We start from the raw sequence: 13,145 nt of genomic DNA on the forward strand, positions 1-13,145 counted from the left end.
GGGCTTTTGCGGGCAAGTGAAGGCCAGCTGGGCAAACCTGAGAGTTCTGATAGCAGTGGAGACTGCTGGCCTGCTGTTTGGGGAGAGATTTCTGAGTTTTTCAGAGGGGATTTTGACTCAATTTCTAAAACAATAGTGATCTACCATATAGAGAGCCTGAGACTTCAGCTCCTGGACAAGATCAGAGGAGAATGTGTTTAAGCGTAATGCACTTGAAATATGGCAATGTAAATATTATGTTAATACTTTCTATTTGAATATATATAATCACGATGAAGAGACGAACTTTGAGGGACATACTGTCATCAGTAATTCCCACCAACAGGTTTTGTTTAAAATTTAATCACAGTATTCCAAATATGGTTTGCTATATTTGATGCTATTTACAATTGTTTCTATGTGCATTAATTTTCTTTTTAATTGGAAGACTTATGTGGTACTATCTCTTTGAAAGTTGACTGGAAACTATTAATTTTGACTTATCAAAGTTTTGCATGCAGTTAATGTAAGGTTTAACCCAGTAGTGTTTTTTGGAGACAGCTAATGCTTTCTTGAAGTAAAATTTCTGTGTATCTTTTCACAGATTTTTCCTGAGACACGGACAGAACAAAGGTAATACAGAGGCATACATACTATTGCCTTAACACTTACTTACCCCTCGACAAACACAGCTGGATTTCTTTGGCCTTTTTACAGACAATATTGAAAACATTAAATATTGTCACAGAATAAAAACTCCCTGGTAAAAGTAAGCTGTGAGAGAAAAACTATGCAACCTCTTCTAAAAAATAAGTAAAAACTGACAGATGGCTAAGACTCGTGGCAAAATTCCCTATTATTTATGATATTTTGTATTAGGAGATTCAGCATGCCTTGTGTGCAGAGATGATAAGATAAGCATTGATAATTTTTACTAAGTAGGTAAGCAATTATCCTTAGAAAAAGGAAAATAAAACCAACAACAAAAAATCCACCCTCCAGCATGTTCCTCTTCTGCATTTTGAACTTCTGTGTTGAAGCTGATTGCCTTGAGTATGCCTTAGACATTTTAATTTGATCAAAACCTTTTGACGTTTCTTAAACATATTTTCCTGTATTACTCCTGCCATCTCAGATATTGCTGATGTCCACAAAGTGATCCAGCACAATGGATAAGCACGCATTCACTTAGCCTAGCCCATTAAGATGTATGATAACTGATATTCTTGTTTGTTTACTTTTGATATTTTGCCGTTCTCTAGTCAAGTGAAAAATCATTACTGAACAATATATCCAGAAAAGACTTTGATAGGAAGAGGCTTTATTTGGCCTTGAACTAATCAAATTGGGGACTCAGCCTGTCACAGGTCAAGATTGTAGACTACTTCCTGTTTCCTTTAAAACTAAAAGAAATATAAAAAGATCCCAAACTTTTGAGCCATTACCATGGGGGTTTCAGAAAATGACTAAGGCTGGAAAAAAGCATACCCTTTTGCTTTGGGTATCAGGAAGGGCTTTAATGGTGTCATGGCATCGATCATTGAATTCAAGGTCACAGTCATGTCAGTGTTAATGAATTCCAAGTATGATTCCACAAAATATTAGTATACAGCAGATAGGAAGCAGTGCATATTATAAATGCTTTTAGACATTGTTTATAACAACCCATAATAAAGCTTTATGTTGTCCACCCATTGCAAATTTAGACAGCTGTTTCTTTCATGTCATATGAATCCACATGAACAAACAGCATGCTTACACTCACGTGTTCATCACTGTTTTAAGGAAATTGTATAAATTTCTTGAAACTTGGGTCATAAATTTCTGGAAAAGTTATCTAATCCTGACTAAGTAAAATATTGATATCACTGTGATCTGAAATGATTTTCTGTCTTTGCTGATTTTCTCAGTCTGTAGTCAGTTCACATTTCCTTGTGATTTGCACATATTCAAAGTCAGATGAAATTAGGGCAGAGCTGTCTCAATGAAGCCCAAAGTGACAGAGATGTCCCCAGCTGCAGGATTTTGCAGTTGTGACTGCCTCTTTTCTCTGTCCACTATAAATATTTCAGTAGGTCAAGAAAGAAGCCAGTTACACAAATCAAAATTATGATGTATTGGAGTTAGCTTGCTTTCCATTGGCTTAGAATAAACCAATACTTTTTTTTTAAATTCATTGCTATGAAATATGCATTACATGTATTTTAGCTATTTAAAGAACATATTTTTCAAAAGGCTTTATCAAAGGGATTTCCTTTTTTGTCATAACTGAACTGGAGTTAGGAATTGGAAACACAGCAAACTTCAGGGAGATTCGTAACCCACTTAGATCCTGTTCTTATTTATAGCATCTGTCTCAGTGTTAAAACCAAATATTCCTTACATATTGCAGTACAAGGTCTTCAAGATCTAAAATTCGGGCTGTTAGTTTAGTGGTAGTTTAAGCAATGTTCTCTATCAAAAATGGAAGAACTATTGGCTCTGACACAACTGAATTCTGGTCTTTGGAACTATGGCAAGCACAGACCAAGTCAAGGTGATAGCAGACATTTCCCTGTACTGCAAATGTTCAGAGTTTCTGACAGTGCCCATGGAGTACTAATAAAAGATAACAATCTAGAAAGGGTAGACAGAAACAGAAATGTTAGACCTCTCATCTGAAAATAAACTCTAGAGAAGTCTTTTCCACTGGGTTCTATCAGATAAAGCCTGAGTGATAAAGCAACAGCAGTTAGATCAATGCTAACAAAAGCCAAGTGGTGACATTGGAGTTGCTATCTAATTTAGGTTTCAGCAGACCAAAAAGTACGCATAACATGGTGTTTAAAATGCTTCAATGGAAAAGTAACAAAAAACTCTAATTATTGCATCTAACTCTTAGACCTTTGCAACAATTTATTGGCATTTTCTATCACACTGGCAAACATCAGAAAGTTTTTCTTTCAACAAACCTAATACAGTCAGGCTCTGTCAGCTTACTAGAGTGTCCCTTGAGAGCTCTGGAGTCTCCTAGATCTGTGAAGACTCTATAGAATAACGAGAGAGAAGATGACCACTTATGTTTGCACTGTGTGTGAATGGAACACCTGGTCTTCCCATGCAATTTTTGAAGTTGTAGCATCATATCAAAATTTCATAGAATTATAGAACGGCTTGGGTTGGAAGGGACCTTTAAAAAAGATCACCTAGTCCAACCTCCCTCCCATGGGCAGGGACATTTTTCACTAGAACAGGTTGCTCAAAGCCCTGTCCAACCTGAGTTTGAACACTTCCAATGATAAGGCACCCACAACTTCTCCAGGCAACCTCTTCCAGTGTCTCACCACCCTCATCATAAAAAATTTCTTCCTTATGTCCAATCTAAATCTACCCTCTTTCAGTTTAAAAATATAGTTCTGTATGGCTCAAAAATATGTTTGAATAGATGAACTGGAAACAAACTTCAGTGGTTTAGACTATCTGTAAAATCAAGATATGGTAGAGAGGCATTTTTTATTATGAAATTGAATTATATTTGTGTTTAATGTAAAATTAATTACCTTTCCTATAGCCATGTATGGTATAACCACCCAGTGTCAAGAACATCCTGTGCCAGAAAGCAACTGAGAAACACTGTCTCTGTTCTTTATTTTCACTGATCAGACTGGAACTGGAGAAAAACTATCAAAAAAACTTCAAAAGGAAAGCGAGATGAAACTATCACCTGCTTTCTGGTACAATTCCATTTTCAAAATTACTCTCCAGCCATCGATGTTTATAAAGATTGTGATTCTAAACCTAGAATATATAATGATTTGACATATATTGCAGGAAAGTATGACTTCCCTATACCAGTTGCACAAATTTTACTGTATGTTTTTTGCTATTAGTACACATAACTAGGATCCACTTTTTGTATAAGTTTCCATATATTACCATAATAGCAGCTTTATGCCTCATAGTTACTTGCTTTGTTTTTCATTCCCATTTTATAAAAGCATGCCTAAAGCCCATCAATATTCAAGTTAGCACTTTAAAATGAAACTATATATTTCAATTTGGAGAAAATAAGCCCTTATTCAGGCTCATAAGTTTTAAATAACACATTACCATTGGCTACATTAAGTTTGCATTTCTAATGTTATTTTATGCATTTGACAATAGATGTTCCACTCTGCTCAGTAGTGGAGAGCAAATGCATGTGAAATGTAAGTCTGCTTAAAATGTAGGAATTTATTAGAGCTGTCACTCAGCAGTGACATGAGAGTTAAATTATTTCTGAAGATATTTAAGTTGATTTTTGCACTTTCCATTGTCTTTATCCTCTGAAGTTTGAGTATAAATAACTCTTTTAAAAGGTTTTCTTCCTAGATTGGTTAGTGCTTCCTAAAGTCAGATAAAATGAAACTGAAAATAGAATACTAGATGCACAAATCTCTTAAGGTAGCATTTGAAGGAAAAAAAAAACAAAGGAGTTTAATTATTTATTTCTATCAATCCCAGAAGAGCAAGATTAGTTTACCTCTATTTTTGTTGTTTAACTTAGTTCCTTTATGAAAAATGGTGACTAATTAATTTTCCTTTTGAATGCTTTCCTTTTAAGTGAAAGGTATATACTTGTGGACAAGTGGCGTCTTTTGTAACCCTCTGAATATTATCTATGATACAAATTAATATAAAATTCCCTCTGCTGCAGGAATAACAACAAGGAAATTGTGTGAAAACACTACTTTTACTGGCTGGAGTGATTTCTATTCTTCTTTACAGCTTTTCTTGTTTATCCCATGGATGGGTTGTTAGAATTGATCTGAAGGAAAACAATTCCTTTTCACTTGACTCATTTTTTATGATCATCTGGTGCTACTGCCTGCATTTCTTAAGCCTGTTTTCTTCCACAGAAAACAGAATGAAAAACAATTAGCTTCCTTATGAAATATTACATCTGTGGGCCAGTGCAATCATCCTACCTTGATTCATTTTTGTTGTTAACTTAAGAGCTTTTGCATGTCTAGAATAACAAATGTCAAGAATGAAATCATTTTGCACGGTCTCCTAGAACTGAGAAACTCTATGCATAGCTCCCATGTACTATGTCTGTCAAAAAAAAAAAAGAGTATTTTTGCTAACTGATTAGTTAAAACGGTTTATTCTTGGCTCAGGTGTCAAGACATAACTAAAAAATTAGTAAGGAGGTGTAGTGACAGACTTTGGACTCTTGCATTCATGTAAATATGAACATGCTAAGGAAGAAGAAATTTCCACAGCACTGGCACTATTTATACTTTATTGCTATGTGATGACAGGAAATTCCTATGGTTACTTGGGCTGCTGAGATGTTTTCACATGCAAAGGTCAAAATTCAGTCATGACATAAATAGATGAAACTTCGCAATGTAAATTTAGTCTGAATATAACCGAATAAAGAAAATGAGTGTATTTTCTTCATTCAAGTGAATAATTCTCATATAGTGATTTACACTGAATACACAAATTTGTCATGCGTTTCTCCATTACAGGCATAAATGTTTCCAAAAAGGGTATTATGACCAGAAAGCATATGATAACAGCTCTAAAGTAGCTCAAAATGCCTTGCTTACAATTCTAATAGAGAAATTAATAAAAAAAGTCTGTAACAGGTTAGAAAATCCAGACTGCCATCTTTGCTGAACAACTAGATCTCCACAAAACTCACATTTGATTTTCCAGATACCTTTATGAATTACGGAAATCTGGGTAGGGATTGTCTTTAAGTAGACAAGCAGATACAGGAGGGAAAAAAGGGTGAGCTTTTGGACTCAGAGAGGCAATGAATGGATTGATATGGAACTGGATTCACATCCATGCTAGAGCTGAGGCATACTACAGAATTAACATGCACTTATACTGCATTAATATACAAGCTGCTGTAGGCTGCCTTAAACACCTGAATGTCTTTTTATAGATGTCACAATCATAATTCTGACCCTTTTATGCATGATAAGATATCAACAAAACACATTTATTTGTGGCTAATGAAGCGATAGGAGTACGACATACAGATTTGAATACTAGTTACATTGAATATCTGCTAAGGAAGAAAATTATTTCACAGTTTTAAAGAAATTAATCTGTAATAATAATATAAAAATATGGGTCACTCAGAAGTGAAGCTACCCATTTATTCTCTTCTGGTGTTCTTCCAAAAGAATGAGTAAGAACATTTCAAGTCTTTCTGTGTTAGGGAGCACAGCTGGGACACTAAATAAATGAGTTCTCAGACTGGACTTAGATGAAGTAGGTGTCCACATCATGCCAAGAAAATTCAGGATCTGCGTTTATGTGGTTACAGTAATCCAGAGTTCCCATGTAAGACATACAGTTGACATAGTGGAATATTTGCTGTGACAGCAGGAGGTTTCTGCTGCAGCCTCTGGCCTGGTGCAGAAGAAAGTAAGACTTAATTTCCCAGTCAGACCTTGCATTCCCAGCACAGCCTCTTCTGAAGCCCTGTTTCTTTGATATTCCACTATCCTTACACACCTCCCAATCTGGGTCTCTGGGCAAGGACCCTAGCAGAAAACGGGACTGGCTTTTCAACAGTGTGGACAAAACTAGCCCTGGATTCTGAATTGAAGTTGAACTCCAACATGACTGCAAGGCAGTACACAAGCATCTACAGACTCGGGCTGAATCAAGGTCTTCAGAGGAGCTATCCCCTTCATTCTGTGGATATTGTTACACAAGGGACCAATTCATCCATTCATGGAAAAGAAGGAAGGTCACAAGGATTAGGTTGTCTAAAAGAGAAGAATCTAACAGTAGATGGCATTCAGATGCAGAAGCGATCGTATCACTTGTGCAGTCTGAACAATTTCCATGGCCAGTGCCTTGAGTGTCTTGGTTTTCGTGGCTAGACTATCACTCTCTCCCCAGGCCAAATATTTAAAATGCGGAAGTTAAACTGCAGAGTGCAGGTGAAATCTGGAATGAACAGCAACAGTTGTAAATTAACAGGCACAAGGTAATGTGTTGTATGACTCAAATATCTATATATAGGAAATTTAGATGTTTTGACAGACTGTGATGAAACTAAGGAGAAGCTGACAGGTTGAAAGCTTCATCTTCAGCATGCCCTATTTGAATGATTCCACCAAACTCTCAGTCAAGACATTTAAGAGAAAATGACATAATCCGGATGTTTTGGGTTTCCATGGCAAGGTTTTGGTGGCAGGGGGGGCTCCAGGGATGGCTTCTGTGGGAAGTTGCTAAGAGCTTCCCCTATGTCCAATAGAGCTAATAGAACCACACCTTCCCAGTTACAAATATTTTGTTGGATCATTTGGCTCAGTAGTTTTCTGAGCACTGAAATTAAACCGGTTGATCTATAATTCTCTTGTTCCTCCTTTTAGAATGCTTATCTCCTTTTAGAGATAGGCAGTCCATCTGCACCGTTCCAGTCTTCAGTACTTCTCCCATCCTTTATGTTCTCAGAGATCATTGCTAACAACTCTCATATCACTGTAGCTGAACCTTTCAGTAATTTAGGATGAGGTCTGCATGGCCTAAAGTATCTGATTTCCCCAGAGTATTCACTATTCCTGTCCTAGGTTAGTATTTTATTCTTTGTTTTTTATTAACTGTGCTTCATTAATTGCCACTCTCTCATTTCAAATTATTTTTTTAAGGGAGAATGAAGCAGCTAAGTTTTACACTTCACATAGTAATAGCCTTCCCTCTTGGTCAACTGACATTTTAGGTGATATTCCTGTTTTAATTGGTATATATATACAATCACCACAATCTCAATTGTAACTTACTATTTTTTTCTTGTTCTTTACGTTTTGAATTTTACATACTTGAGTTATCTTTTGTACTCATTCTTAGTAAAGTGACATTTTTATTTTCTGTATACCGCCTTACTGTATTTGAGGACAATAAGGTATTCATAATTTAGTCAGCTTAATCTTTTCATCATATTTCTATTTTTTCTCCACACTGGGATAGTTTGGACTTGTGCCATTAGTATATATATAAAAAAAAAAATTTTCTTAAATTTTTTTCTTATACTTGTTTCTTATAAGAAATTCTCTAAAAACACTCCTCAAATTTACAGAAGCCTGCCTTCTTGAAATCTTGAAATTTTTCTTATTATGCTGTTTTCCATTATGCTGTCTCTCTCTCTCCCTCCCTCCCTGTTACCCTCCCTTCTTTTCCTCAGAATCATGAGGGTATTCATTTTATGGTCACTCTAGCTCAAGTTGCCTTCCATGTGTCTATTCTTAGACATCTCTTTCTACTAGCTAGCACCTGATCTGTAATTTCCAGTTGTTTTCTTCAAAATACCAAAATTTGACATCAAAATATTAAAAACTTAATGAATATACACCAAGAACTGATTTGGCAACCTGTGTTATGATCCCCAAATATCACATACTCACATATTCTCTCCCATCCAACAAATGTTAATCTACTCCACAGTATAACAGCTTCAACACTATAACACATAACTTCAACATGGGGCCACGGGAATCTTCCCTTGCAATGTGGTGGTTCTGGTAAGTTCATAGGGAAGGAATTCATAGTCCTCCAGATGGGGAGAAAGCTGATCCAAGTTCTTTTTCATACTCTGGTGAGTACTATAATCACCATGCTATCAGATCAGTGGTCAATCTCTTAAAAATGGGATGCTGCAATACTCAGCAGTGTAACTCCCATACCCTTTATGGTTTTAGCTTAAGATGCATATTTTCACTGTTAGATACATAATTATTTATTGAGCAGTGACCTTCCCTGACTCATATACTTGTCTAGAACTTTATTGGTTTTTGAATGGAGTCATGGACCAAATCTTTAAATCTTGAAGTTGTCCTAGGAGATAGACTTGCTTTCTATTCCTCTTCAGTGTTGGAATGTGCCCATTTGATGAAGAATTCACAACTTTGTTCCTTCAGTTCAGAGGAACCTCTGTCAGCTTAATTTGAAAACAGACGGTGAGAAAATAAAATAAAGTTTGAGTTCTGATGGAAAAGTCTATGTTTCTGTGATGTTGACTAAAGACCAGAAATAGTAGAGATAAAGTATCTGTATCCAGTAGAGTAGTATTCCACCACTGTGCTTTCAAAAAAAGATATTCAGGTGTGACTTGAAAGCAGCTAAGGTGTCTAAATACCTTTAAAAGTCTTGCCTTATCTATGGTCATGGTTCATATCCTTTTCATTAACCTCTGTCCTATCAATCTAGTTGTTCTGTTCTCTCAGGTACCACTCTGTAGTTTCCACTGAATCAGCTGTACCTCATCTTGGTGCTAGAATGGAAAAATCAAGAACTATCTATAGTGCATCACTTTTCAGTGTACCTAATATATATTTCAGTTTGACTGCTAAGTGTATTGTTTTTTTCATGTGCAGCAGCTAAAAATGGAAAAAAAAAAAAAAAAACCACAAACCCCAGACCTTTTTTAACAGGTTTATATAAAATTCAGAAAATAGAAAGTCCGATTACTTAGATGTAAAGCAGGAAATACTTGTCTACGTTTTTTCAAATGTCTGAGATTTTCTTCTTCTTTTTTCCAGCCATACTTTTATTAGAGATTAATAACATTCTGTTACAAGGAAGGTAGAAATCCATTATTTTTCATTTCTGTTTTGACAATACTTTTTTTGATGATTAGCAGTTGTCGTGGTTTAGCCCCAGCCGGCAACTAAGCACCACGCAGCCGCTCGCTCACTCCCCCTCCCGCAGTGGGACGGGGGAGAGAATTAGGAAAAACCTCGTGGGTTGAGATAAACACGGTTTAATAGGACAGAAAGAAAGAAGGGAACAATAATGATAATACCAACAAAGGAATGTACAAGAACAAGTGAGGCCCAATACAGAAATCGCTCACCACCCCGTGATCGACAGCCCGTCCCCGAGCAGCGATTTTCGCCCCCCGGCCAACTCCAGTTTATGTACTGGGCATGACGTCGTATGGTAGGGAATATCTCTTTGGCCAGTCTGGGTCAGCTGTCCCGGCTGTGTCCCCTCCCAGCTCCCCGTGCACCCCCAGCCTGCTCGCTGGCAGGCCAGCACAAGAAGCTGGACTGTCCTTGACGGCTCAGCAACAACCCAAAACATCAGCACATTATCAACAGTTCCTCATCCCAAATCCAAAACACAGTCTCACACTAGCTTCTGTGAGGAAAACCAGCTCTATCCTGGCTGAAACCAGGACAGCAGTTTTCACATGATATAGAACCATCTCATCAGAGAATAGCTCAGGCCAGAGACTTTTTTTTTTTTTATATTGCTCCATAGTATCAGTTTCAGAGCTCAACCAAGGCTTCTGAAGAACAACTTAACTGGCAAATGTTGAGGACATGGACAAATCAATAGAGCACAGGGAGAGGAAGGCAAAGATGAATGTCACTTGCATGACTACCCCTCCTGCTGCCCTGGCCGGGGGGGCTGCAGGGCTGCTGCTCCCACACCTTCTCACTCCTCTCTCCGGCTGCAGTTGCTGTTGCCGGGTGTTTCCCCTCCTTAACCCCGTCACCCCAGAGGCGCTGCCACCGTCGCTGATGGGCTCGGCCTTGGCCAGCGGTGGGTCCATCTTGGAGCCGGCTGGTGTTGGCTCTGTCGGACACAGGGAAGCTTCTGGCAGCTTCTCGCAGAAGCCGCCCCTGTAGTCTCCATGCTACCAAAACCTTGCCAGGCAAACCCAGTACAAAGGTAACAGAAAACTGAGTAGCAGCCAGCGTGAATTTGTCAAGAGCAGATAATGTCCTTCTGTTATAGACTACTGGGCCCTATGGAGGAAGCAGAAGCAGTAACCATGTATTTGACATTAGAAATCTTTTAACATTGTGTGCATAGCATTTTCCTCAGGCAGTTAGAAAGATACATTTTAGAAGAAAATGTTACAGTGTCAGTAAAAAAGGGTATCAAAAATTATGGTTCACTGATAAAATCAAGCAGATCACCTGTTGATTTCCTCTTCAAGGTTTCCTTTTGTGACATAGATGATGGAATGTTTGTGAAGTGAGTGGGAAGCAACACAACCACAAAAGCTTCAGAGAACAGGAAGACAATGTAAAATTGTCTTGAAACACTAGAAAAACTGTCTGCAAAAAAGTATAAATTCATATTTATATAAGGGGGGTAGTTATCCACTGGAAAACAACACAGGGAGAAAACTGGTCATATAAAAATTTTGTGGAAAGAAATTTGGTGTCACAGTAGATAGCAAGACAAATATTATTCTGTGTTCAGAACTGCAATGTTATATCATTGCTAAACAAGAAAAGGGAAATGGAGGATAACCCATAAGACACATGAAGTCATCCTTCTGCTCTATTACTTCTAAGCCCTCAAAGGACCAGTTGGAGATCACATCCAGAAACATGGAAATTAGAGGTTTTTTGCTGACAAACCATTATCCATGGGGGAAGACTGAAGCTACGAGTCTTCATCAGGATGCAGAAGAAAGTGGAGACAAATCATTAATCTTCTAATACGTGGAAGGTTATTGCAGTGAGAAACAGGATAATCTCTTTCCTTGTCCAAGATGAGGAGCATAAGAAGTAATAGGTCCAAATGAAAAAAAAACTTATTTAAATTGGAATAACGGAGATTTAGGTGTGGGTTGTTTTATTTTTTTTTAAATGGCTATAGTTTTCAGCCAAATGGTATAGCTGTGGCTATAGTTTTCAGATGTGAATATTTTAAAGAGCAAGCTAGACAAGTGACACATTTGCAATGACATATTTGATCACAGTAGAGAATTGAGCCCATCAGGTCACTTCCTGACATATTCTTTCCCACAAAACAGGGATGTTGCCAGGGAAAGTGAAGGTGTAATGTACACCACTGTTAATCAGTGCTTTACCTATTCTTTGAATAAATGGAAGATGTGGTCCAGCAGGACTTTGCTTATACTGCAGAAAAAGAAGATTTTTTTTAAATGAATACCTAAGGAGTAATATAACATTTATAATATAAAGGAAAACAACAAGCAGCAGTATTAATTTGGCTTTATTATGTTTTCTATTTCCACTTTTCCATGCCTCAATACCTTATTAGCAATGTAAAGATACGAATACAGAAGTGCTCACTTTATCATGACAGCATTCAGTTTTGAAACTAATCTAAAATAAAACCCAGGGTATGCACAGAAAACTCAATTATGAAACAAAAGGCATCCAGTATGAAATTAAGGTAGTACATTCCATGTTTTATGTTCTGGCATTGTAGATTGTTACAGGGTTTTTTTGCTGATAAACCTCAAAAAGCTCACATAGCCAAGAGCAGCTCTAATGGACTGAATCTAAAATTACTCACTTTCATCTGCTGAAACAAATTGGTTTAATATACAGTTGTTTGTTGTCAACTACATTAAAAACAGTTGTGCCAAACAAAATGATAGGATGTGTTTGTTGTTTGCCTAGTATGTTTTTGGAAGGTGGAGGAATGGGAGAAGGAGGAAGGACACTGGGTGGAGTTTTCCCTGCACTTGCCAACATCAAACTAGATAGCATTAAGAAGATGTAACACACACAATATGCATTCAGTGTGTCTGAGTAACACAGGCGTAAAGCTTTTTCCTTCCATTTTTGAATGTTTGACCATGTGTAACTAAAAAGTTCTAACCTGTTGGGCATTGCAAGATAGTATGCAAATAGGCCAACTATTGACAAAGGACTACAGTAATTCATTTTTTTGTTAATCAGGGTGTGATTATCATTCGATTCTTTTGAACTCCAGCCAGCTTGCTATTCTGTCTCAACTTCAAGCAGGTGTTTTGTTGTTGCTAGGCCATGAACATAGCCCTGTGCCTGAGTCTTTCAAGTGTGCTAGCTGTGCAGATGAATTTTGCCTGCAAACTTTCCTCAGGCAATGAACTGACTAGCGCAACATGCTCACAGCAATGTTAATCTAGCTCAGGGACATGCACCGCACATGAAAGGCTATTTTTACCCTAATTTTTAATTGATATATTTTGCCCACTGCAAGTTTCCCCCCTCCTCTCTCTCTTACCACCCCCCCTTATATCCATCTACTTTTCTTTTTTTTTTTTTTTTTTTGAGGCAGCAAATGGATTGGAGTGATATGAAACTACAGTAGCTGGCAGACACAAAGCAGAAACAAGGGTGAAGTTAAATAAAATATGAGAGGGTGGATGCTCAGCAAAGAATTCACCTTTGATTTTAAAGATTAGATAAATTGGAAAA

Source organism: Phaethon aethereus, assembly GCF_964289735.1.
Source record: "Phaethon aethereus genome assembly, chromosome: 2".
NCBI lineage: Eukaryota > Metazoa > Chordata > Aves > Phaethontiformes > Phaethontidae > Phaethon > Phaethon aethereus.